Here is a 23,815-nt window from a genome sequence, read left to right on the forward strand (position 1 = left end):
CTGCCCCCTTTCCCCCTCTCCTCCCTCCGCCCCCTGCGCCCTCCCCGCTGCTCCCGCGGGGGCCGCTCGCCCATTTGCTGCTGCCTGCCGGCCTCCCAGTTGACGGTGGATATGACTATATATGGGGACCCGAGCAGCCGAGGCGGCGGCCGGGCGAGGCCTCCCGCCTTCCAAACCTGCACTCCGGGGAGAGGGCACCGAGGCCTCGCGGGGTCCGAGCCGGGGCCGAGGCGCTAAGCTCTGCCCTCCGCCCTCCGCAACTCCTCCTCCCAGGGTCCATGCCCCGCCTTTAGGGTCCCCAGTCGAGCCGTCCTGAGTCACAGGAGGCCGGAGGAGAGGGGCAGGTAGTGGATGCTCGTCGCCCCCTTGAGCCGCCAGACCCGGGCGCGCTAAGCATCAGGCCCCGTACCCGGCGCCCGGGCCCGTGCGCTCCGGACAGCCGCCCCGCGCTTCTCCCAGCAGCTCCCAGACTGCCGGGTATCGGCCTGGGCTCTCACGTTCTGGAAACTCAATTGGAGCAGAGAAAGGAAGAGTTGGGAGGAAGGCCTGGGGTGCTGCTCTTGAGAATTTCTCTGCTGGTACCGGTCAGAATGTCTGAGAATCTGTCTTATGCGGTGCCCTGTCCCCCAGAGGAGGGACAGTCGTATACTTTAGGGACATAGGACCCAGCTGACTCAGTTCTGCGTGTGCCTGTGTGCCATACTTCCGCAAAGGGTGGGGTGAGTTTGTTGGTGTGTAGGTGGGTGCATGTGAGTTTAAGGGGAAAGACCCTTGAGTTTAGACTCAGGCAACCTGGTCTTTGGTCTCTATCACCAGCAGCTCTGTGACCTTGACAAGTGACTTAGCCTCGGCACTGCAGTTCCCTCATCTTTAAATCCAGGGGTGTAGATGATCCCTGAGGTACTTCCATATCTAACTTTTAATAATTTTTCTTACACTGATTTTAGGGAGTTGGTCTCTTTCCATGTTAGGCATTCAGGTACTAGGTTGCCAAAACATGGGATAAATGTGACCCCTGCCAAGTCATTGCATCCACAGCTATAGCTCTGAGGAGGGAACAGACCCAGTTCTGTAGAGTAAGCTCTGCTTAGAGGCAGGAGGATTTCCCTATACCTCTTGCTCTTCCCAGCCCCCATTGGGGAAAAGCCTGCTCTTTTCAGAGCTTTGGTGGGAGGAGAAGAAAAGGGGCTGCCCCAAAGCCCTGCTTGAGACTGGCTGAGGCAGAGCTGGTGAGGGTCTTGTTAACAGTCCCCACAGAATAATTCACAACCTGTACTACATGGATACCGAATATTCCCCGGACGGTATCTGAGCAGTTTAGGCAGGCCAAACAACTTGTAATTCCTTCAGAGAACGATCAAGTTCCTCTCCAGGATTTTATCAGGTTTCTTTCACTAACCCAACTGCCCAGGAGGGGAAAAAAAATACCCTGACCTGATGGTCAGAACATTAGATTTGTGTGCATAGGCACTGCATGGCACAGAAATTCACCAGGACCCTTTAATCACCAGATGTGAACCCAGCCACTGGGGCACTGACAAAGTTCAAGGCCTATGGGTGATATACAGATGCGTTGACCACAGGGGGCTGACTCCCCAGCTTGGGGCTCAGCATAGGGGGCATGAATAGAGACCCCAGAGTTAGACCCTGGGATCAAAACCTGGCCTGGCCACCTCCTTGCAGGGTGGCCTTAACCATGTTATAACCTCTTTAAGCCTCAGTTTTCTCTTCTGTAAAATAGGTGTACAAAGTCTTCCCTCGTAGGATTGTTACAAGGATGAAAATGAGATAAAGAATGAAAAGCGTTTTGTCTAGCACATAGCAAATTGCTCAGTAAATTGTGGCTGCTTGGGTGGCAGAGGGCAAGTCATTTCTCCTCTCTGGGCCTCAGTTTTCTCATCTATAAAATGACACAACTGAACTAGAGAAACTCCTAGAGGGACCATATATTACCGACTTTTCTCCATTGTGCCAAACGTAGCAGAGGAACGCGCTAAAGTTTCCTTAAGTGAACTGGTGTTATAGACAATCCATTCAAACATACCACTGGTATGTATGCCAGGCAGGCACTAGGCTCCAGGATCCCCCAAATAAGACAGACACATCCATGCCATCCAGGTGTTCCAGCATAAGCAAGGTTATAAAAATCCAGAGGAAGAAATAGAAATGGCTAGGTCAGAGCAGACAGATAAAAACTTCTCTGAAACGTGGTGGTTTTTAAACTGATTTTAGCAGAAGGATAGCAGTTAGATAGAATGGAGGGTATTGTATGAGCCAAGGGAAGAAAAGAGAATGTTTGATGGTGGTACAACAGTAGGTTCACTTGGGGGTGAACTGGGACGCGAGACTGGAAAGATAGATGGGGGGGGTATATGGTGAAGGGGCTTGAATTCCAGGTTCAGGTCTTATTATGTAAACTGAAGCCATCCACTTCTCTTCCCCTCACTGCCCCTCTCACCTAGGGCTATGTTCAGAGGTCAAAGACTGTGGTGTCCAGTGTGGTAATGGAGCTGCACAAAGCTAATTTTTAAAATCCCTTGGTACCACATCCCTAGACTGGTGGGTTAACATAGCAGGTTAACTGGACTCAGTCATTTCCATTTCACTACTGTTGAGATTATGCCCCATGACTCTCAACCAGCCAGACTCACCCCAGCTTCATGGACTGCACCATCCATGACCTTTCTATTATCAAGGGCTAGGACCAGCAAAACATTGTGACTTAAACAACAATTTCGTCTGTACTGGACAGATCTCCTGGTCCCTGGATAGCAGCAAGAGGGGTGGGCTAGACAGCCATGGGATACAGTGTATATCCCTTTCCCCACCTGATTGGCTGTGACTTAAGGACAGATCCATAGGCTAACCAGGGACCTAGTGTTGTGGCCTGTCAGGCAGAGATGGACTGCGTCCCTCAGCTTCTCTTTCACTGTAGTTTGAACTAAGGAGCATGAAAAATATGAATCAATAGCTGAGGCTGCTGAAAAAAAAGGGGTTGCAATCTTGGGCCAGAGATGCCTTGTATGAGGGTGATTAAGGCTATTCACAGATATTTGGGCTTTCTTCCCAGTCAGGTCTTGGTAGGATTGCACATCCCCACCCAGTTAAGTTAGGTGTGGTCATTTGACTTTTTGTTTTTTCATTTGACTTGCTTTGGCCAAAGAAATGTGAACCAAAGTGACTTATGGCGGCCACCATAATAATATATGCCTTACCATGTTCTTTTTCAAGGCTGTTGCTGTTCTGTCAGTCTGGGTTCCCAAGTGGCTGTGATAAGTAGACAACTCCCTCTCTCCCCAACTAACCCTTGGTGGACAGGTAGTATGAGTGAGATAAAAACTTTGCTATTTTAGGCCACCGAGATCTGGGGGCTATTTGTTACTGAAGCATTACTAGCTTCTCCTGACTAATATACCACAATAGGCCATGTATCGTTTAAGTTATGAGGAAGCAGAGAAGTCTGGTTGTAGAGAAAGAGAATGGAGTAGACATATCAAGATAAACAGAAGCACCACTGAAAGAAATAGACTGGGAGACGATGACCAAATCTCAGTTCCAGGGGTCCTTATAATCACCCCCTTTCTTTCCTGAGGTTACATGAGAGAGTCTGTGTTCCTTGAAAGTTAAAAAACTGACCAAATCGTGGTGGTGTGGGAACCTGCACAGGATCCTTGGTCCAGAGGTTCTGGGTGGACACCAAGAAAGTCCTTGGTATTTCCAGGAGATTTCTCCTGTGCTTGGTATTCAGTCATCTCCCCATAAATGTTTGTTGAATGACTGTTTCTTGGCTATTAACCATACAAGTAAGCAGGAGAAACAGTTTCTGGGAAGGAACCATAACAAAACTAGGCTCAAAAGACTTATTTCCACTCAAAATAGGGACTCTATGTTTTACTTTCTGAAGAATGAATGTAAGTATTGTGACAGGATAGGACAAAGGTTCCACAGATATTTATTGAACACCTTTTGTGTGCAAAGCATTTAACTAGAGTTTATGGGATCAGGAAAGGTGGGTAAGGACATGGATCTTTTCCTCCAGGGAAAGCATCTATGTATATTGCAGCGTAAAACCCTCTTTCTGGGGGTCATTTAATGTTTTTCCACCTATGTTACCATGGTCCCAAATGCTGCCTGGGCCCCGCTATAGCTGTGAGGAACATATTGCAGGTTTTCTAGGAGAGCTTTAATGTTAAGTACACTGTCCCTTTCCTCCCATTAGAGTACCCATACTTATCAGACTACACTTCCCAATATTTGGTTAGAAAAGAGTCAACATGAGCACAGCTTACTAATGCAGCACCTTTAACAGAAAGACTCACTTGAATATGTACATCAGGGTCTGTTTGTTTAAAACAACAAAACAAAAACCTAATTACCTGATAGTCCCACATGGCTTAGCAGCAATGCCTCTCTACCTGTGTACCATGACTCCCCCAGAGTGCACAGTGCTGACTCAAGCAATTAAGGGAAAGTGAAGAATCTGTAATTAAGTTGACAGACAATTGCTTCTTGCAGTGGGTTTTGGAATGCAGCGTGTCATGTCCCATGTAACAAGATACAGCATGTTCTTCTCATACACAAGAGTGTTTTCTTTCTTGAGGGTTTGTGGTACCACCATCAAGAACCCGAGGCGAATATGCCCTGTTTCCAGGGAGGGTTTGGAGCTCTGAGAAAGGTCTTTAGGCCATTGTGAATGTCTTCCTTCACTGTTTAGTGACACATAGCCGGTCCTGATTCTGCAGTGAGGCCCCTGAGTACTCTTGCTACCTGGAGGGTTTGCACAGGCAAAATGGTTCTCCCAGTACAACAAAAGGCCATAAGTTTTCCTGCCTTACATCTTATCTTCTTTAAACAGCAGCAACTATGTATAGGTTTAATCGAGCCGACATGTGAAATTTAGCTGTCTCAAGAATGGCACTATTCCCTATGGATGTAAAGTTTAGCAGGCACCTTCAAGTTCATTCTCTCTTCCTCACAACCTCTTATGACAGCATCAGGTTGAGTGCTATTATCCTCACTCTACAGATGAGAAAACCAAAGGTGGTGATGACTCAAGATCATCCAGCTGGGAGGTGGCTGTGCAGGAACAAGGCCGTGGATGCCCCAGCTCCCAGCAATGGTGCTCTTTTCATTAACCATTTCCAACCTGGTTTTATATGAATATTTGATTCCATATTTAAAAGCAACACATTATAAGGTGAAGAGGAGAGGAGAGGGGACCACCAGAGGTCTTTTCTACATATGAACATGGTTAAAAGGTGATAGTAGTGAGACTGGGACTGAAGGAGTGTCTCACCCTTCGTGGGCCAGCTCAGGACTGCAGCCCAGGCTCCTAAAGGCACCCTCATTCTCGGCTGATGGGAGAACCTGGTGAAAGAGGATGGCTGGGCCAACGCAACCTTGCCTACTCTCCTGTTTATGGCCCAAGATTGGACAAGAAGGACATCTCCACAGAGATAGGCAAGTACATTGATTTTGTTCGAAGGGAGAGTTTGACGTAATTGTGAGAGATCTACATCTCCTTCTTTCAAAACTTTTGGGTCAGCAAAGGAATGAGTCACCAGTCAATCCAGGCCGTATGTTTGGGGGAAAATGAAGACAAAATATGTGGTCAGGACGGCATCTAGTGCTTCCTCAAGCCATAGCCTGGGCAGACATGAAAGCATCTACAGGCTTCCAGAGCCTTGAGCCAGCCTCAGGAGCCATATCGAAGCGTTGGAATGGTTTTAATCATTGCTTCCTGGCAATGCCTACATTCTTTTGTATTGGATGCCACCTATTCATTTTTATATTTTTATACTTGGTTCTCAAGTTTCCACTGATGTCCTTAACAGGAACATATGTGAAAGTGATCTCTGCAGCCTCCCAAGTGGTGAGCAGAGCTCCACGCTTACTCTGCACACCGTGAAACCTGATGAAAAATACCGTGGATGTGGACAACCCTGGTGCCTCCTGCTGGAACTGAGGTCTGCCTCCCACCCATCCAGGCTCTAGGAGGGCCGCTGAATTAGGTCAGGTCGAAACCGGGATTTCTAAAATTTTGTTCCTGTGCCGATGTCCACCCACTGCCAACAACTTCGTTTTCAGTTGAGATGATTTGGTTTGGAGGCCTAGGGGTGGATCTAGGATACTGAAAGTAGGCAGTGAACTTGCTTGTTTTTGTAAAGACCCCTTCTTGCCTGACTAGCAAAATCCTTCTCTCCAAGTGTTTTCTACTGGGACCCTGGCTTCTCCTTAAGAGAGCCTGTTCTCTTGATTTAGTAGAAATTGCTATTTCTCAGTAGAAATGCATCTTTGAGTATGTTTTCTCCAGAGGACTATTTCCACCTCAGTAACTTCAGTGGAGGAGGGAGCCAGACCTTTCTTGCTGCTTGAGGTGAAGGAAATTCTCTGTTCTTTTTCTAAGGTCCTGGCACTGGAGAAGGGAGCTCCGGCTGCCAGCCGAGTTCCAGAAGAGGCTGGGTATTTTTAGCATGGCCTTCTTTACTTCCCAGCACCTGCCATGATCTGTAACCCAAGGGGCTACTTAAATGCCAGTGAGATGACTGAGGACAAGGCAGCCTGAGCTAATGTCCTAAAATACCACTCAAGGGAGGCTTTTCTTGCGGGAGACATGGCATTACCAGCTCTGTTCCTTTTCTTGTTCCTCCCCAAGCTGTGGAGCTGCTACAGATCCTGACTGAGGTGTGTGTGACATCTGCCTTGGGAAGAGGTTGGAGAAAATCACGGGATCCGTGTACCTCCATGCCAGCCAGTTTAGTTCTGATGCTTTTACTCTTGGCTCCCAACTTTAATCCTTCCCTCTACTGTTCATGCCAAATGGAAGAAACAAGAGAATGTCTACACACATTTCCCTGTGTGTAGCAAAATCCTCTTTTGATATCTATGAAAATATGTGAAGATAAGAGACAAAACCTAGTTAATGTTCTAGATCAGATGGTGACAATGGGATGCAAACGCCTTTCTCACAGCAGACATAACTCATCGAATTCATTATCCCCTAAAGATGAAGCAAGTTGGAAATAGAAATAGGTTCTTAAGAAGCCTGATATGTTTGTGGAGGACAGTTGCAGCATGGGGCATGAAGAATAAAGGGAATGTTTTAGGATGTCTCTAATCCTGGAGTTTGATCTCAGCCCATACTACCCACCGCATTCCTTGGTGCCACTGTCAGACACACAATAATGAGCTGATAAATTCTAGGGCTAGCTCAGTGTGGAAGTTCTTATGTGCCTCTGCTGACTTGTCTGACTATTCTAAATTCTCCCAAAGCCTGTTCATAAAGTTAAGAGCTTATTTCAGAAGGAAGTGAACCAGAACTTAAATATTTAAATGAGTTTTGTCCCCGTTAAAGTGGTCAGTTTTCATTTAGTTGAGTGAAAAATGCAAGCAGTGAATCACACATACCATGATACAATTTAGTAAAACATGATATGTTTGATATATATAGTACATATGTATAATGTATATGGATACGCACAAACATAAAAAATTTTGGAAATTTGCACCTCAATCTGATAATTGAATTCACTTCCTCTGGGGAGAGAGGAGGGGGTTTAGGATTGGATATGGTGGTCAAAAAGGTGTGTAGCCATATCTTTAAGGTTTAGTTTGTATAAGTAGAATATTTTTATGAATTATACAATTAAAGTGTTAACAATTTTTTATTTTTCTTACTGTTGTTTTAAAATATATTCCTGAGTGGATCACAGAAAATTCCAGAAGTCTTATCACTGCCCAAGTCTTTCAGAAGAAGGAAAATCCACTTTGGCACGTACACAAGCCAAAGCCACACAGAAATTAAAAATCAATTAAAAAATGGGGAATTCCCTGGTGCTCCAGGGGTTAGGACTTTGTGCTCCCACTACAGGGGGCATGGGTTCCATCCTTGGTCAGGGAACTAAGCTCCCACATGCCATTCAGTGTGGCCAAAAAAAAAAAAAAAAAAAAAAAAAATCAATTAAAAAATAAAGTGGTCCAGCCCAGCATTCTGGCCTTCCATGAGATCCTTTATTTCTAAGCCACTGCTTGTGGCAAACTCAGTTTCAAGCTACCCCCTGGAACGGTTGTTAGTGCTATTTTACAAGCCACCTAATAAAATGAGTTTCATTTCTTTACCATTCTGTGTTTGGACCGAAAGCAACATGCCTTCAGCTCGATCACTAACCAAATTTGCCAAACCTGGTTCCTGGCAACTTAAGAATGTTCCAAAACACCAACCTACCTTCAAAGGATAAAGATTTGCCTCGTGAGGCAAAGTCAAAAGAATGTGCTACCAAGTCTAAGGGAATAGAGGCTCCAAATGTGGAGCTCAAAAATACTTTTGGAAAAAATGCAAATAAAAGGATATATAGCAAAATATTGACTATGGTTTCTTAGATGATGGAATTAGAAGAAAGTTCTGAAATGCTTTCTGTACTTTTCAAAGTTTCAAAAATGAACATGTTTTATTTTTATAATAATAATTTAAAAAATCAATGAATGTTCAGAGACTCCTTTAATAAAGGACTCTGGCAACGATGTTTCATATGTAAATATGAGACCCTTCAAAGGAACAATATGAAAGGAACAGGGCTTATAACTCTGAATTACCTGTTAGGTTCCTTGCCATATTCTGCATGTGTCCTATTTCACAATCACAGGCTATTTGTGTGCTTGTCTTAATGCCTCTTCTAGCAGGAACACTCCTTGAGTACTATCCCTCTTCCCCTAGCACCTGGCTTAGGACTTGCACTGAGTCCTAAGTAATAATGGCACAAGTAATAATAGCAGCAGACTCTTACTAGACTAGGTTGAACAGGACTTGAACTCAATTCAGACAGGCGCCAGAGTTTACCTTAACCACTAGACTATATCACCCCTGCAAATGCTTGATGACAGCAGACCCACAACACGTTTATCTTTTTATTTATTTTTTATACATCTTTATTGGAGTATAATTGCCTCACAACACTGTGTTAGTTTCTGTTGTACAACAAAGTGAATCAGCCATATGCATACATATATCCCCAAATCCCCTCCCTCTTGAGCCTCCCTCCCACCCCTCTAGGTTGTTGCAAAGCACCGAGCTGATCTCCCTGTGCTATGCTGCTGCTTCCCACTAGCTAACACATGTTTATTGAGTGAACAAATGTTGCACGGGCGCATTAAAAAAAGTGCAGTCGCAATAATTTGTACTTTCACATCATTAACAGCAATAGGAAAGCCGGCAGTCAGCATCTTCCCAGCCTAAAGGATAGAAGACAAAGATCACTCTAGCCTGTTTTCACCTCTGCTCACTCTCCATCAGCCTTGCCGTCTGCACAAGGATGGTGAACACATGGCTGCAAGTGATGTGCTTCCCCCAGGTGTGTGGTCAGTGGGGGAGCCATTACTCATGTCCTTCCGTCCTCTGAGGAAGCTGGCATGGCTTGTGACTTCTCAGTCTTCAGCCATATTCCTCCAATGCACAAATGCTGACGCTTCTTGCTCTCTGGATTCTTGTGGACTCAATGTGATTGCTTTTTGGTACCTGCTGAGCTGCTGGGCCTGGGAGCCCCGGAATTGCCAGAGACAAACAGAAGCCCCAAGAAGTCACAACTCACTCAGTGAGCACACCTGATCCGGGGCAAGCCCAGGACACATACGAGTTCTCCTGTTCAACCCAACAGCCAAGTGGGTCACATTTCAGAACTCAACACTGGGAGACAGACTGCCTTGTTTGGGGGTAAAAATGCCTTCTTGGGCTTTGGCATCACCTAGGCTAGAATCTGAATAGGGATGAAGGCCCTTTAATCTCTCCTAGCCTCAGTTTCTCCTTCTGCAAACTACAGACAAGAATACCCACCTCATAAAATTTTTTAGGAGGATTAAGTTTCATAAGAGAACCACTGTGTCGGTTGCTTCCCATTCAACAGTCATGTGTGGGAAAATGATCAGCAAGTCCTGTTTACTCCTCAAAACAAACAAGCTCACTTGTCTTTCTACCAGATATGTCATTAGTATAAACCACTGATGAATGAAAGAGGACATTTCTTGTATTTCACACAGAGGAATCAAGGGTACACACTTCTATTTGTACATTTTTTACGGAGTTGGAAAGTATTATTTGAAAAACATAGGCTTTGGAATTAGCCCAACCTGATTTTGTCATTTATTAGCTGTGTGACATTAGCCAAGTCACTAAACCTCTCTGTGCATCAGTTTCTTCAACTGAAAAATGAGGATAATAGTTCCCACTTCATCAGGTTGTTGTGATAATTGAGCTGATTAATGAATGTAAACCACAGTGCCTGTCATGTAGAAAGTTTCAATAAATATTACTCCTATAATTATTACGAATTTATCAAAAGGTCCAAGGCATGTGAACATGTACACATATGCGTCTTTGTGGGTCTCTGTCTAAAACATTAGCCCAAACACATTATTATCACACCATTTGGGGTTGTCTTCTAGGCAATGAGCTCTTTTCTCTACCCCAAACTCTTCTCAGAACGAGGCTGCTCTTCTGTGACTTGGCCCTCAGATTCCTGTTTTCTTCCAGGCCACTTTGGTTATTTAACCAGATATCTCTTGCATGAAAATGCTGGGGAGGTGGAACCCTGAACCCCTAGCAGAACCGTATCAGGTGGGCTCTGGGGGCAAGTCAAGACCTAATCCCTTTCTGTTTTATTTTTAAACTTCTTATTGACATACATACAGAGATGAACATATATCATATACATATGCTTCAACCCGATTTTCACAGACTCAGCAGCATCTATATTGGAAATCAGAACACTCCAGAAGCCCTTTTTTCCACCTTCCACATATTATCTCCCTAAGGGTAACCACTACCCTGTTTTTGAACTTTATATAAATCTGGTCCCTAATTTTGAGCAGCTCAGTGCCTATTTGCTTCTCCCTCAGATTTATACTATGATTAGGCTCCACCTGTTTTTGATCATTCATTCAAGCATCCAATAAACTTTTCAGTGGCGGCTATGTGCAAGGCACTGTTAATTGTTAATTACCTAAAGCAAGGAGGCAAAAGACGTTTGGTATCTTGGTGGGTGTTTTTTGCCATCTTCTTCACATGGGCCACCTCCTTGAGCTGTTTCTCTCTGGAATGAGGTCCAAGTTTCCCATATTCTTCTCTCTAGTCTGGCTTCCACTCGGCATGCTATCCAGGAAAGTGAGTCTTCCTGGGTAAAGATCCCAACAGAAACTGACCAGTGTATCAGATTTCCAATTCCAGGAGAGAGTATCTGACCGGCCTGGCTGGGTCCATGCTTGGTCATGTCGAATGTGGCTGGAGGGTTAGGGATACATGATGCTAAAAGGTTGTGGATCCACCCCTGAAAAGAGGGAGCGCTCCTGAGGAAGGCTGAGGGGCATGGCTTGAGGTTCTCAGGAGGGACTGTGGTCCACACTGGCCCCTTCCAGCTCTGATAGTCTATGATTTTTCTTCTCAGATGCAGATACTTGGACCCAACATCTAAACGGACTTAGTCACCCCCTGAATCCAAGTTGACCTGAAGCAATTAGATGACATGGCTCACGGAAGACTAGGACCAACGCTCCCCAAACTGCCCTTGCAGGGGCATTTCTGACTGCCCTCAGTGTCCAGCTACTCGGCATGGCGGCTCTTTCATCTGGCTCTGAGAATCAGCTGTGGTTTTATACACTCCCATGCTCTTCAGTCTCTCCCCCTGAGGAGGGGTGTCCATCACAGCACAGACCTGGCCCCGAAAAACGAATGTCCTGGGTGCAGGGGCCGCCAACTGTTTATGATGATAATTATTACTGCAGAGCACTGGAGTTCCTGCCCAGATTCCAGAAGTCACCCACGTGCAGGAGCGTCTGCAATGGCACCCTGAATCCTGCATAACCTCATGGTCAGAGTAAAGAGCATAAAGTTGGATGTACGGTCCCAGCTCTGCTTGTATCATGTGTGGGGGGTGGAGACAGAGGCAGGGAACTGTGCTAAAGTTTGCTTTACATACACGAGCCCATTTAATCCTTGCTACAAATCCAAGAGAGAGACGCTATTACTCCCATTTTTATGGATGTGCAAACTGAGGCAGAGAGTGGTGAAGTATAACACAAGCAAAGCCCAATATCATTTATAAAGTGCTTGCCTCCTTATTATCTCACTGCATCCTCAAGAAACCCCATTTTAGGGGCTTCCCTGGTGGCGCCGTGGTTAAGAATCCACCTGCCAATGCAGGGGACATGGGTTCGAGCCCTGGTCTGGAAAGATCCCACATGCCGCGGAGCAACTAAGCCTGTCTGCCACAACTACAGAGCCTGTGCTCTAGAGCCTGTGAGCCACAACTGCTGAGCCCACATGCCACAACCACTGAAGCCCACACGCCTAGAGCCCATGCTCCACAGAGAAGCCACCGCAATGAGAAGCCCGCATGCAGCAATGAAGACCCAACACAGCCAAAAAAAAAAAGAAACCCCATTTTACAGATGAGTTGCTTATGGCTCAGTTTCCCAACTTTGCACAAGTCGTAAGTGGAGAAGGTTGGACACAGACTCAGAACACTGACTCCCATCCCTTAAGGCAAATCCGCAAATAACTGTAATAAGAAGCAGATGGAGAAGAATGCCTTTAGATGATCCAGGTGAAATTCTGTGGCGTTACCGAGACTGGTGAGCTCATATATACAGATGGAAGAAATTGAGAAAAGATTGAAGGAGGAGGCGATATTTTGATCTAGTTCTTAAGAGTAGGCGGGCAGTATTAGACAAGCATAATTGCAGGGAAGAACACTCCAGGAGAGCCCTACATGAGCCAAAGCCTGGGGAGGAGTGTCCAGGAAATAGTGGGAAGTCTTTTGATGTACTGGGGAGACTGGTGGGCAGAGTGGGGGATGAGACTGGAATACCAGGGTGCCTCTCACCTGGGCCATGGTAATTATCTCTGACAGGTTGGGGCAGATGGGATGGTGGGTCAACAACCCACAGGTAGAGCCTGTGACCTCAGAATCCCCTGAGCTTCCTTGGCTTCATTGGGTGCCTATGGTTAGGGACAAGGTGGGGGCGGCAGTTCGAGTGCCATATTATTTACAAGTGCTGGGGAGATTCAGCAACTTTCTAAAAGCAAGAACAATAAAACTTCTATAGACTGTTACAGAGTCAGTTGCCCTGTAAGGTAGAGTAAGATTGCGGGTGTGTGGGGGAAGTTTGCAGGTCAAGGAGGGTAGGGAGCAAGCTAGCGAGAGGTAACAGCTAAACATGGCTTCTCCTGGTCCCATGTAGGTTTCCACCTCCAGAGGCATAGCTTGTGGGAAGACAGCATCTCTTCACTGAGCCTCAGATTCCTCATCTACAAAATGGGAGATCACAATACCTTCCACTCAGGGTTGCTGCAGGAATCCAGTGAGATGTACTGATGTGTCTTGGGACATTACTTTCACTGTTATTTTATACTATTATTAACCCTTCTCATGGGTGCATGCCTTTTCAACTAGAGAATAAAAGTCTTCAGGAGTAGGGGCCACGTCATCTATTTCTTTTCATCTTTGACAGTGCCAAACAAACATGCAACAAATTGTTTCAACAAACGAAATGGACAAATGTTTAGTGTAGTTTTTGGAAGTCTTACAATTTGTTCCTCAAATCATGCTGAGCCAGATCTCAGGGAGCTGCAAGCAGCAAGGCGGGTTTCACACAGTCCTTCGATACTCGCACACCAAGCTGCATTGAGCCCCTGTTGTGTGAGTTCTATTCCGTGGACCTTCTGCTCTAAAGGTGTAGATTATTTTAGAATCAAGAACATGGGAAGGTGATTACCAATTATCGATCAAGTTATGAAAAATGAGGGTCTTGATGCTGTGGGCTCATCAGCAGAAGAATAGAGTTAATTCTCCCTTGAGCCTCACTGGGTAGGACAGCCAGCCTTCCTGTCGCTGAGCCTTGCACATCTTCCCCTGGGGGATGGGGATGGGGTGGAGGGTTGATAAGGAACTGCTTCACTGTGTGTGTGTGATTCCAGGAGCAAGAGGAAAAGCATCTGGGCTGTTTTGGAAGATCCGGCTAAGAGGAAGGCTTGGTTGTCCTAGAAGAGAAGGGGACAGGGGCTTGGGGCGGGGAGAGGATGGGAGACCTTCATTTCTTTCTTTTTTAAAAAAAATTTATCGGGGCTTCCCTGGCGGCGCAGTGGTTGAGAGTCCGCCTGCCGATGCAGGGGACACGGGTTTGTGCCCCGGTCTGGGAAGATCCCATATACCATGGAGCGGCTGGGCCCGTGAGCCATGGCCGCTGAGCCTGTGCGTCCGGAGCCTGTGCTCCGCAACGGGAGAGGCCACAGCAGTGCGAGGCCCGCGTGCCGCAAAAAAAAAAAAAAAAAAAAAAAATTATCTATCTATTTATTTATTTATTTTTGGCTGCGTTGGGTCTTCGTTGCTGCGTGCAGGCTTTAGTTGTGGCGAGCGGGGGCTGCTTTTCGTTGCGGTGCGCAGGCTTCTCGTTGAGGTGGCTTCTCTTGTTGCGGAGCACAGGCTCTAGGTGTGTGGGCTTCAGTAGTTGTGGCGTGTGGGCTCAGTAGTTGTGGCTCGTGGGCTCTAGAGTGCAGGCTCAGTAGTTGTGGCACACGGGCTTAGTTGCTCTGTGGCATGTGGGATCTTCCCAAACCAGGGCTCGAACCCATGTCCCCTGCATTGGCAGGCAGATTCTTAACCACTGCACCACCAGGGAAGTCTGAGACCTTCATTTCTGAGGGTGGCAGGACCCAGGGTGGGATGGTTGCTTGGATGCTTAAGGACCTTGGTACTTATGGAACTTTGGCTTCTGTCCCATGCCTGAGCTTGGCATGGTGATCATGGATATGTTTGTAGAGCATCCCACCTTTGAATGGACCCCACAAGCTTGGACCAGGGACCCCCAACAGTGACCACAACTAGACGACTTACTCATGGGTCATGAAAGCCCCAGGGAGAGGGCATAGGAGCCACCAAAAAATGACCAAAATGGGACTTTACACTGAGCTTGGTTTGTGAGGAATCAGAGCCCAATTTGATTTAGTTCAGAAACACTTCCAGTAATGACAATTCTTACAGCTCAAACAAGGCACAAAGACTTGTGCCAGTTAACAGCAATGAACATTGTGTAGAGAAATTGCTATAGAAAAACTCTCTTGGGACCTGAGCATTAAGAGTGGGAAAGAGAGTGCAAAAGTTGACATGAAGAACTCAGGGCCAATCTACCTAATATTTGGGTGATTTTTTGTAGGGGAGAGTTTACTTTCGGGAATAATGCCTGGAAAATTTGTGTCTGATAAATTTGAAAAAGAGGTGCCACAAAGCCACAAGCAGTCTCTAGAGTGGTAGGAGGGAGTTTGGATTGGAGCACGTCATTTCACATTGTGTTATCCTTTTTGTGGTTAGAGTATCAAGCTTTAGAAGGCAAAGATATTTTGGGAAGTGAGGCCTTTATTTTGGTTACTCTGTGTTTTGATTATCCCCAGAGCTCCTGGGCTAAGTACTTCTCTTGTCAATGAGTTTCTTGCCTTGACTCCTCATAGGAGTCTCACAAGCTGGTGTCATCACTGACTTTTCATTGTCATCTGTTTTGGGGACATTGTCTATTGCCCCAGAAGCCCACGGGCCACAAGAGGGAATAAAACTGTGAAGGTATGGTTAAGGAGAGACAGCTTCCCTTGAGATTTTGACATGGAAGGACTGTGTAAAAGGCCCCCTCATGGCAAATCAGGGTAAATTCAGACACAGGAACCACAAAACTTTGAGGTGAGTGTGGTGGGCTCTCTACCAGTGGGACGGGTGCCTGGCTAAGAAGGTCTAACTTCTGGGTGAGCGGAGAAGGGTGTTATGTAGGGAAGCAGCTCAAGGATGCTTTGCTAAGTTGAGGATGAAGAAGCATAGTGAGGGGAGAGGTCAAAAAAACCAAGGGGACCATAACAGGTGCCAAATCCAAAAGACAGCTGAGGTGGAAGAGGAGAGGAAGCAGAAAGGTGAGGGTGGAGTTGGGAAAAGAGACTGGGCTGAAGAGTCAGGACATTCTGTGAAGGAAAGCATGTTCTAAGGCACCCTTGACACCCAGTGGCTGGTTCACTAGAGGAGAATGTTGATACTAAACATTCACCCCAGAGTCCCTTGAGAATCTGTAGAAGTCATCTTCATGCCTGTCTGCTTTTCTTAACCATCCCGCTGCTTTGACTCTATTCTCTGACTGTCTGAATCCATCTATCTACTCGGCCCTTAATCCCAAAGTGGCCAGGGAGAAGGAAGCACAGAGAAACCGCAAGAGTCCACTTGGCCACCAACCAGTAACAATAACAAAAGAACAGTTTTGACGAAGGATCAGAGGTTGAAATAAGCAAACATTTCAACTCATGGTTTTATGTCTCCTTGCCTCCCTCTACTTTGAGGATAGAGATTTAACAGCTCATACCAGTTAGATCCCTCTCCCAAATTGCAGATGGATCTGATTTCTGCCCATTCCTCCCTCTACTTTATGAGACAGGGGCCTCTTTAACTGTCTCCTCTGCACACTGTACTCCGTTTTGGGCTCCTGGATCAAGCAAGACCTCAGACAGGGGCAATGGCAGGATCTGGAGCTGCAGTTCTGTAGACGTGTGCTGAGTCAACTTGGCAGCTGGTCCTTTGATGGCCTTGCCCCACTCCTCAGCACCACCTAGCCTGAGCTCCAGGTGTAGGCTTCTGATTCACTCACCATTTCTACCTTGATTCCCTAAGCCTCCAAGACTGGGTTTCTTTATCTTTTTTTTTTTTTTTTTGCGGTACGCGGGCCTCTCACTGTTGTGGCCTCTCCCGTTGCAGAGCACAGGCTCCGGACGCGCAGGCTCAGTGGCCACGGCTCACGGGCCCAGCCGCTGCGCGGCATGTGGGATCTTCCCGGACCGGGGCACGAACCCGTGTCCCCTGCGTCGGCAGGTGGACTCCACCAGGGAAGCCCAGGTTTCTTTATCTTGTCCCTCCTACTCCATCTTGCAGCCATGTCTTAGTCTGAAGTCTTGCCCTTGAATCCCAGTACCTGTCCTCTGTCATTCCCTCAAATTATACCTAATACTTCCCTCCCTCCAATACAGACCTTCTAGCCTGGATCTGCCTGACTAGCAGGGGGATGTCCACTGGTTACCCCCAAACCTCCCCTAGGCCAGTCCATCTCTCTGGACTTCTAGGATCACCTATTGCTGAGACCACCCTCCACCACCTGCCTTGCCTTGGTGGGTCTCTCTGTGTCTTGGCCAACCTTGTGTGATCTATTTCCTGCCCTCTAAGCCATTGTTATTCTCAGTGGTTCTAAAATCATTAATCCAACAGCCAACAAGTACTTATTTATGGAACACCATCTACACGATTGGTGCTGTAGGAGCAACGTCCCTCAGCCAAGTGACAATTGAGAGGCAACAAACTTCAGTTTGTAGTGATATGAGACCAAATGTGAAGTTATCTTCATTTACCCTTTTGGAAGAATTATTTGAGCAAGTATATTAGGTATCTATTGCTGCATAACAAATTACCTCAAAATGTAGTGGCTTAAAATAAGAAGAAATAAATCTCTCACAGTTTCTATGGGTCAGGTATTAAGAAGTAGTTTAGCCGGGCAACTATGGCTTGGGGCGTCTCATGAGGCTGTAGGCAAGATGTCAGCTGGACTGCAGTTATCTGAAGGCTCGTCTGGTGCTGAAGGACTTACTTCCAAAGTATTGGATGCAATTTGGTGCTCAGTGCTGAGAACACCACAGTTCTCCCCACAAGCCTTTATATGGCTTCGTAAGTGTCCCCATGACATGGTGGCTGGCTTCCTCCAGAGCAAGTAATCCAAGAGACCAAGGATGGAGCAGCAACGTCTTTTATGACCTAACCTTGGAAGCCACAGATATAAGTTCTACCATATTCGGTTGGTCACACAGGTCAGATTCAATGTGGTAGGGGAAACGTAAGGAAACAGATAATAGGAGTTGAGGATCATTGGGGACCATCTTGGAGACTGACCACCATGCCAAAGAACAATTCAGCTTAGGGGCCAGGAAGATTTTTATCTATTAAGAAGATAATATTTAAGGCTTTATCTCCAATGCTGGAACAGTGCCTAGCATATAGTAAGTACTCAGTAAACACTGAGCGAATGCATGATTGAGTGAACAGTATACATTACTTTCCAGAAGTACTCTGTAGTTTATAGAGTACTTTTCCAGATCTTATACAATTTGATTATCACCTCTGTGAGATAGATCAGGCTAGTATTATGAATCCTATTTATAGAAGTGTTCATATGTAGTGTTATTAATACTATTTTACTTCAGATATGTAAAGCATCACCTAAAGTCACACAGCCTGAATCTGATGCCCTTTCTCCCTGGGCTAGTCATACCACAGGATCATGGTGTAACCCCAGTTCACTGGGCTTTGTCCATCTCATTGGCTATGAGGTGGGTTTTTTGAAGTAGAGGTGAAATGACCCTTGGGAGGCTGAGCCAGTGCCGTTTTCTGGTTTACTGGGTGGATTTACTGCAAAGCTAGTGACACTTAAGGCTATTTACTTGCATTGGCCCTTCCAGGTCAATTCCAAACATTTTGGCAAGTAAGAACCACTTATCTGTGACCTCATGCAACGAACTGAAACAATTCCAGGAGACGGTAACCTGATGTTTAACAACATTTACAGTCGCTCATGACAATGCAGCTGCAAGCATTTGTGAAAACATCAGTGGGTTCTCAGAATAGGTGTCAAGTCCAGCTGATTTCCTTAATCTCATGGGAGAAATCTCTCTTCCATGATACCTGAAGTTGCTGACATTTTCAGTGTTTCCAACAGTTACATTTTTTCTTTTCAGGTTTGTCTCCTAGGTGGAATATTTTAAATATAGATACTAACTGAGGTTTTTCCTTATAGAAACTCATTTTTCTTTAGCTAAATAACTGAGAATATTCAGATAAAAATGAACTATGAAATCACTGAAAGGGACATACATTATTCTGATATCAAGAAACAAATTGTAACAAGAGAAATTTCAATGCCAAAAGCAGTAAGTAATTCATTAGGAAGAAGTACATTTTGAAGATAAGTAATAAATAGTGTCTTGGACTGCTGATAATTCCATCTCTAGGGAGGGGTTCATCTGGGTGGGTGGAGGTTCCCCCCAGAAGAAACATCCCATTCTCGGCCCAGGGTCTGTGGGCTGCAGTTCCTAACAGCTGTGGCCAGGCAGGGGACACCAAGTGAGCTTGGGCTTCTCCTGCAGGCTCATGACTGCCCAGCTCTTCCTATGCAACCCAGCCTCTCTCTAATGAGCCAGTTAGGAGTTCTTAGGCATTACCAAATAAAAAGAAACCCAGAAGAAACATTCAGTATTTATATAAAGTAAATATTTTCTTCCCCTGACTACTCTATCCTCCTTCAGTTTCAGAAGAACCTTTGTCTCTAGATTAGTCCAGCTGAAGTTATTTTTCTTACCATCTGTAAGCGGGATTTTCCATTTTTCCAACAAGAAAATAACCCTTGGGCTAAAGGAACTGTGAAAATGTTTAGTCTCCAGAAAGGCACGAAGCCTCTCAGGGTGGCAGAATCCCTGCAGTTTTGGAGAGGGCCATTTTGTCATTGATGAAGTAGCCCCTCTTGCTGTTCCTCTGCACGCTCGGCATCAAATTTCTGGCCCACAAGTCACAAATAACTGTTCTTCAGGATGTCCTGGAGAGATTCATCAGGGTGAGTTGCTGCTGGAATGCACAATTATCCAACTAGGTGGTGTGGACCAAGAGAAGAGATACTGGCCTTGGAGCCTCCAGAGCTGGCTCTAGTCACAGTTTTCTTGTTACATGATCATGTGCAAGTCATTTCCTCTCCCTGTGTCTCAGTTTCCCCAACTGTAAAAAGACTGTGATGAACTGGCCTATCTCTCCTTTCTAGGCTTCGTGATTTATGAGTTACCCTGAAAGGGACCTAGTGAGGCCAGGATCAGGGCTGTCGGTACAATAAGTTACATGAAATGAGTGATGAAGTAGGCCGTTCTCTGTGTATTCTTGAGGAGAAAAGAGCAGTTTTAAAGCATATATTTGTATTAGTGAACTGTGTTACACCAGGCCAATGGATGTGAGGGGATACTTGTTGGGGAGGAAGCAGGGATGGTGATGATCAAAGCAAAGTTGACAAAGCCCTGGTTCAGGAGGACAGTGCTAAAACTATCGGTCAAGGTAATCAGGAAGTCGGGTGAATAGTCAGAAGGCCAAGGTCAAAGCAAGACAAAGTGAGGAACTGAGCAGTATACACAGCAGCAGCTGAAATAGCTTGTAAGTGAGGCCCCTCCTGCCCCAGTCAGGGAGCCTTTTACATGCTTCCTGCTGAGCCAGGTGCTGAGGATGAGGCTCCACACTTGGACAACCCACTGTTTTCCACCTCAAGAAGGGTTGTGGGGAGAAAAGTGAGTGTGGCTGGAGTGGGGAGTGAACCCATCCAATGTTTTTATGTGACTGAATATTTATGCAAATAAATATGCAAAACAATCTATTGAAATGAAAGATAAAATATAAATTATAACAAATTCCTATCAACTTTGAAAATCAACATTACTAAGGTAAAATTGCTATTTAATCCCTTGAAAGTGCAATTAAATCTTTAAAAATATTTTTATGAAGGGGCTTCCCTGGTGGCGCAGTGGTTGAGAGTCCGCCTGCCGATGCAGGGGAAACGGGTTCGTGCCCCGGTCCGGGAAGATCCCACATGCCGCGGAGCGGCTAGGCCTGTGAGCCATGGCAGCTGAGCCTGCGCGTCCGGAGCCTGTGCTCCGCAACGGGAGTGGCCACAACAGTGAGAGGCCCGCATACCGCAAAAAAAAAAAAAATTTTATGAAAATAATAGTTTGATACCTGAAATAAAATGTGCAGGCTGAAAAATAAACAAAATGATTCTAGCTTCCAACGTCTATCTGTGGTCAACATAATTAGTCTGATGCCTCTGGTATGTTATGGATAGGCCTGCAAATAAATTAAAAGTATTATGAGGGCTTCCCTGGTGACGTAGTGGTTAAGAATCCGCCTGCCAATGCAAGGGACACAGGTTCGAGCCCTGGTCCGGGTAGATCCCACATGCTGCGGAGCAACTAAGCCCGTGCGCCACAACTACTGAACTTGCGCTCTAGAGCCCGTGAGCCACAACTACTGAAGCCCATGCGCCTAGAGCCTGTGCTCCACGAGAAGCCACTGCAATGAGAAGCCCGCTCACCGCAACGAGAAAGCCCACGCGCAGCAGCGAAGACCCAACGCAGCCAAAAATAAATTAAATAAATTTATTAAAAGAAAAATTTTTTTAAAAGTATTCATTTGTTTACTATAGCAAAATATTCCCTGTATAACTGTTGTGAATACCGCATTGATAGTTAAAATTGAAGTATAATTGACATATTACTTTCAAGTGTACAATGAAGTGATTGAATATTTGTGTATGCATTTTTTAAAATTTTTATTTATTTATTTTTGGCTGCGTTGGGTCTTCGCTGCTGAGTGCGGGCTTTCTCTAGTTGCGGTGAGTGGGGGTACTCTTCACTGTGGTGCGCAGGCTTCTCATTGCAGTGGCTTCTCTTGTTGCGGAGCATGGGCTCTAGAGCGCAGGCTCAGTAGTTGTGGTGCACGGGCTTAGTTGCCCCGCGGCATGTGGGATCTTCCCCGACCAGGGCTCGAACCCGTGTCCCCTGCGTTGGCAGGCAGATTCTTAGCCACTGTGCCACCAGGGAAGTCCCGTGTATGCATTAATTTTTGAGTGCCTCCAGAACCACACACTGGAACATAGAGAGAAGCAAGACACAGACATTCAGCAAGACAAGGAGAGGCTACCTCACTCTGTATGAATCTGCGGCATTCACATCTAAGAGGAAGAATATAATAATGACTTTGCCTTGACTCTTAACTAAGTGTATCTGCTGCTCAAATCCTGCCCACCCTCTGAAGGGAGGGGTTCGTCTCCAGTACTGACAGCAGCACAGCCCACAAACCTTCGTGACTTGTGGACACAGTTTTCTTTTGATTCATAGACACAGGGCAAAGATGTGAAGTATTTCCCTGGGGCTTGAGTGGTGTTACTCATGAGAGTGGATATTTAGGATTACCAGCTGTGCTGTGCCAATGCCGAGCCCTGGATCCCTAGGGACAGAAGCATTCTCATGTTCTTTAATACATTCGTTTACCTAGTATATGAGACCTGGTAAAGCAAGGACTCAGAGAGGGGGCGCCTTTTGCCTGGGTCTTGCCCAGGTGATGGATAACTTAGCCAAGAGATGCCAATGTGGATGGATGATGGCTAAAGATTACACATTCAAAATAGAAAAGAAACTGAATCATAGGTAAAGAAAGTTCCTTTGTGCAGCTTTCCCTAATCTCTCTTCCTCTCTTATATACAGAATGAACCACCATCCTTTGACTACTCCTATACATAGTTTTTAGTATTACAAATATCACCTTGTAATATATAATTTTTAAAATATGTTAATGTTTGTTTCCCTGGCTGGGTTGAAAACTTGAGAGTCAAGTTGGTATCTTAAGTGTCCCTGTGTTTCCTGCATGTAGCACAGTGACTGGTATAGCACAGGCATGTGGGCAGAAGAGGACCGTGTGTGGTAAGAGCTTGTGCTTTGGAGCCAGACGCTCCTGAATTTGAATCCTGGTCACACCACTTCCCAGTTGGGTAACTCTGGAAGTTTCTTAACACCCCTAAGCCTCTGTTTATTTATCTGAAAATGGGGATAGTGACGTTCCCATCTCCTATTGTTGTTCTGAGGCTTACTTATGAGAGTATGTGTGAAATGTTTAGCACAGCGTTCGTTGTTGTAGTTATTCCATTATTTATCTGAATGGAACCATCTCCTTGCTCTGCCTCATGGTGTTGCCATGCAGACACACCAGGCGGTGGGCACTGGGGCACTTGCAAGGCTATTGCCAGGAGGTGTTATTGTTTGGTCAATTTCTAAACTTAAACGGACACAGCATGTGGAATGCCTGCAGGTCTCTGAGCCGCCTGGGAGGGAGGAAGGATTAAGGAACCCATCTAAGCTAAAAGAGTCCTGGGACACATGAAACGTAGATCTTTGGTTGTGATTCTCCTCCTGGAGGGTGACACTCTCTGGCAAATATTTCCTGCACTCATGGCATGGTGGTGACAGCCCTGTCCTGAAGCAGCTCCCAACAAAGGCTGAAGAGCCAGAGAGGAGGGTGTAACTTGAGACTTCGCTCCAGAGGGCCTGGAATCTCAGTGGAGATAGCACCAGCCTTTCAGCGCAGCAGACGTTCTGGAGCTCGGCTCCACCGCTGGGATGGCTTACAGGACAGGTCCTGCCTCTGCAGCCTGGAGAAAATGAACGGGCTGTCATGGGCTGGGGTGTTCCTATCTGTCAGCTGACTCTTAATCATCTGCACTGGCCCTGAGAGGCACCTCGGCTTTCCACTGCCCCACTGACCACGATATTTGCTATTTTGGGCCCTGGGAGGCAGGGTCTGCGGAGCCTGTGTTCTATGCCATCAGTGGAGCAGCCGCTCGACAAACATTTGTAAGCTCTGATTCATCTCCGGGCACTGGGCCAGGTGTGCAGAGGACAGGAAGAGTGTAAGAAGGTTCTTCATTCCACGGCTTACACTCTAATTGGGAAAAGATATGGCTACTATTCAGCTGGTAATGTAACAAATATGCATCCTAAGTGTCAAATTACTGTTTTGGAGGGCAGGGGAAGGGCCGTAGAGTTGATTGGGGTGATCAACGAGGGAGTCTCAGAGCAAGTAAGGTTTCCTTCCACATTAAGCTGAATCCTTGGCCTTGCAGTTGCCCATCTATCTGCAGGGCCCACACAATCAGCATAGGTGCCACCCCTGCAGTTGCCAGG

Source organism: Orcinus orca, chromosome 2 (genome assembly GCF_937001465.1).
Source record: "Orcinus orca chromosome 2, mOrcOrc1.1, whole genome shotgun sequence".
Lineage (NCBI taxonomy): Eukaryota > Metazoa > Chordata > Mammalia > Artiodactyla > Delphinidae > Orcinus > Orcinus orca.